Here is a 4,922-nt window from a genome sequence, read left to right on the forward strand (position 1 = left end):
GTCTAACATGATGTTTCCAATTTAACATATCATAAGTCTGTTTTTGTCGTTTCACCGAAACGCTAAGTTAACGTGGACAGATTTGGAGCTATTAAGCTATATTTTCCAAACTAGTTCATTTGTAGATCTTGCTGCCAGCTAATTGTACTTTTACTACAACTTTAGACAAAAAAATATCGTTTGCCATGGTAACTGTGTCATCAGCAAATGTTCCTAGTACAGTTTCTTTTGTTCTTGGGATATCAGCAGAGGAGATAGAGGAGTGGAATAATACATTAATAATAAATAGTCTAATACATTAGTCCGATTTTTATATGCCTAATATTTGTAAATGTAAAGGGTTTTAACCATTGTTATATTACTATTTTGATGCCTTTAAGTTCCGATTAGGTTGGACTAAAGACGCTGGAAACTTATGGTATTCTTTTTATTATTATTCGCCGGAATATCTGACCAGATGCACAAGATGTAATTGTGTGCCTCGAACGGCCACAGTCGTGATGATCATTTGATGACTTGCGTCTTCTCGGCGGCAATAAGAGACATTCTTTGACTTCTTCGGATTCTGCCGTGACGGATAATTATTATAAACGAATCCGTATTCGGCTGATAGGTGATGGCGATAATGGTGACGTTTAGGTAGCTTTTACAGGAACATTTATAAATTATATATAATTAACGCTAATGGTTCTACGTGTGAATTTTTTTACACGTATCACGGGGCGATAAATAAAGACTAATTTCTATTTCTTTGCCGGTGCCTGAAATAGTTATAATGACATCTTTTGATGGATAGTTCGGTACCTTCGTTCTAACTCTAATCTTTGTCGATCTCGTAACGTGTCTCTGTCAGAAATTTGAAATGTACTCTCGAATTAAATTAATCTTATTTCTACTTTTTCTTTTATTGTTTAGTAAAGCTTTCGGGAGTTCCGCTGAATTTTGTATCTTATACAATCTATCATAATATGTCTTACAGAATAATAAAAATAAAAGAATACGAAATAGTTTAGCGATTAGCATATTGCATTGACTATGTGCTGGTATGCATTTTGATCAGAAATATATTTTCTACATTCGGACCGATATTTCTCTACATAAAATAATAGGTTTCCCATTAACCACCTCTTAATAATTATAGAGTTATTCAGTATGTATAGATGCTAATCATGGAACTATTCTAGAATAGTATGTCACTAAATCTGGAATGATTTAAAGCAACAAAAAAGTTAGAGGACAATGAGTTTCAAAACTTATTGGAGGAAATTTCAGCTCAAATGTTCAAATAGCATTCAGACAGCTTAGCAGTTGATGAGTCAACTGTTGAACCTCCATTTCGAACCGTTTCAAAATTCCGGTTTTATTGCTTTCTAGGTAAAATAGTGGAGTTTTCTGTGATATATTGTGATTGTGGATGAACTACGACATTTATAAACGCAAAAAGTCATTGGTTAGTCCAAAAGCTATCCACAATGAAACAGAAACTCTATGTTCATGGCGATAAAATCTTGTTTATATAGTGGGATTAGCAAGATGTAGTGTTGTTTTGTAGTTTATTGCAAAAATACCAAAAATAGCGAGTAATAGATGTAAGAGCTGTGAATTATTCACTGTTGCTGCACTGTTACCGCACTCATCAGTTACAGCTCCTTCTAATTACCACTTTTTGAGATCGATGAAGCACGGGTTGATTGGCACATGGTTTCAGAATAATGAAAAAGTACTAAAATAGATCAATAATTGCATTGCTGCCACACCAACAATGTTCTTTCGAGACGGTATTTGACATGTGGCCAAAATGATGGGGAAAAGTTGCAGAACATTTTATTACTTTTTTTGCTAATACATTGTTACTAGTTATTACGGGCTAACCTATAATTTCTAGGTTAAAATTTGTAAAATAAGTTAATAACAATGTATATATCTAGGAGACCTCATCGGTCGTTAACTTATCGGTAGTCTTTGTAGTAATAAGATTCATGTCTTAATTAACAATGTTGTTTTTTTTCTGTTAAATACACTTCATCGCACTAATATGTTAAGAAGTTGTAATAGCGGCATTAGTATAATAAGTATGTCTCTCTTCATAACCATATTCGATTTTTTTTATAATATATTTATACAACAGCAACTTAATATATATAGATAATTGACATTTTTTCCAATTAACTCTGGTTTTTATCCATTATGTTTATTGTAATTCTTCAAACAGAGCTTCGCATAGAGATATACTTCAAAATACTTAGAGTTGTTGCTATAAGGAACTATATTGTTCATTTTAACTGTCGTATGTCCAATGTTACCATAAGTAAATTCAATAAGCACCCATTTTCTTAGGTTAAATTTTATTATTTTTGTCTTGGTCCAGTTATTTAACTGTTGTTCGTCAGTTGTAATTTTCTACTTGCTTCTAGAGATAATTTCTTTGCGTCAGTTGTAATTTTCTACTTGCTTCTAGAGATAATTTCTTTGGCATAATAACATTTTTTCTTTATATGCTATAATATCGCATGTAAAAATTGGCTCCAATATATTTCCCTGTGGTATTCCTGCTCTAACTTCTTTTATCGAAGAACAGGCGTCCTCTTGTATGACGCTAAAGGCTCTACTTAAGATCTAAGTATTTAGGAGTTGAGTATGTTGTTTTTTTAATATTTTTGAGGTTTATGATTATATACTGTATTCCAAACCTGGTCGAAGACTTGGGCTGTATCTAGAAATATAGTTGAGTAGACTTTTTATCTCCGTAGCTTTTTGATGTCTATGATTCTATGCACCTGGTCAATTTTTAAATGTTGGTTCTTAAGACAAAAGAGGAGGGCAAATTTTTGGAAGGAAACTATCAAAATATGTAATAATGCTCTGCAATGCTGGAAATTCCTGGGACAGGATGATGAGAATTGAAACAACTATAGGTATGCACATAATTAATTGAATATAACTATCGAAAATGATATTGTGGGGCGTGAAAGACTTGTGTGCATAGATATGATTGTAATTGTTCAAAATTAAACATGAGCATTAGATTAGAACGTATGAAGAGAGAATGAATACTAACCGTTTTGTAGATATGGTAAATGTATTAGACATAATTCAGTGATTAATATTATGAAGAATGGTGTACACAGATAGTACCAGAAGAAATAAAATATACAGTGATAACAAGATGACATGTCAAGCAAACATACCATCGAAGGAAACAAGAACTAAACGCAAAAAGGTAAATAAGCTCTCGAATGAAAGTAAAATACGTTAATTAGATGGACTAGGCCTCGACAGGATACTACTTTATAAAAAAACGTGCCTAGAAACTCTACCTCGTGGGTGGTGTGAAAAAGACTTGAATGTAAACAAAACAAATCTAACCTATTAACTATTATACCTGTGTTCTTAATTGTAGTTTTAAGTCTTTCGATAATATATGTATTAGATGTACAATAATGTTAAAATAAATTATATTTGATAACATTTTTGTTCAATTATTTTATTTAGATTAGAATTTTCTTGTGTGTCAAGACCAAACTGAACTAAAACTTAGAGTTGATGCGGCAAAATTGCAATGTTTCTACGTCACAAATATTCATGACACATCACTAAAAAAACTTTGAATAGACTATACATTAAATTACTGAATATCATACTAGATAAAAATAATTTCTTATAGTATATTTCTTCCTATGTATTCGATGCTTTTTGCTTGTTTTAAACCGTGTTGAGTATTATATATTTTGATTAAATGGGTCATATTAAAATAAATAAATATATATTCCAAAAAAAACCAGATGTCCGTAGTACGATCCCACTTAACATCAGTAATCGATCCTAAAAATATTTTCAAGCACAACTTGTGCATCTCGAGCATGCCCTTATCTCATTAAACAAATTTACGAGAGCGCACAAGTAGACCGAGAGCCGAACAAAACAAGAAACAAACCCTTCAGATAGCGTCTACCTATATCGTAATGTTTGATCTCAAGGCTGCCCCGATAGAATAAGAATTTCGACCGCAATTATAAAGACCAACTTCTCGATTTCACTCGAGTAAACCTAAACAAGTTGCGCGGTTCCCAAATTAAAAGCCTAGATAAGTTTACATGATAATTTGAGAACCTTTCTCACGTTTTTCTCTGTTCGTTTTTTTTAACCGACGCGTTTTACGTCGGCCGTATTTTTACCTGTTGATGTTATGCGGGTGAAACTTTTTCTTATTGTTGTGCTCGGTACAGATAAAGTTTCCTAAGTGGTACAAGGGTACGCCGTATCTTGACAGACTTCTTAGACATCCTGTAATTCCAGATATTTATATTGTGCGGATAAATATTCAAGTATTACTTTTTTTTATTAAATATATATTCTTTTAGATATGCTTAGTACAATCTTAGTTTATAAATTAATTTATTACTGCTATTCTGTTGTACTTACATTAATAGACAGGCAAGGCGGGTACGGGATTAATATATCGTTATGGATTTCTCAAATCAAAATAAAACTAAGCTACTTAAGTTAAAATTAAGGACACACTTATATACTATACAGATTCGTTTTGGTTCACTTCGATCTTCTGATTTCCTGCGTGTTGCCTGGTAGCTTTATTGATGTTTGACTGCTAAACCAATATCTCTGATTTTAGGTCAAGTTGAGATCTTCCGATTAATAGTTGCTTGATTTTGGGTCTAACCTACTCTGCTTTTTGTCTAACATGATTTGTCCAATTTAACTTACCATCGAGATGTCTGCTGAGGTATTTAGCTGAGTCTGAATGAGGAATCGGGCATCCGTCATTTGATACAATTACGTTTTTGTTATATCGCCGCAACGTAAAATTAACATGAACATATTTTATGCTATTAAACTGTATTTTCCAGTCTCTAGTCCATTTGTAGATCTTGTTGACTGCCACTTGTACATTTTCTATTGTTTTA

The sequence above is a fragment of the Rhynchophorus ferrugineus genome, unplaced genomic scaffold, assembly GCF_030347505.1.
Source record: "Rhynchophorus ferrugineus isolate W39M unplaced genomic scaffold, kcgeb_rfMv2 rfM3, whole genome shotgun sequence".
In the NCBI taxonomy this organism is placed as follows: domain Eukaryota; kingdom Metazoa; phylum Arthropoda; class Insecta; order Coleoptera; family Curculionidae; genus Rhynchophorus; species Rhynchophorus ferrugineus.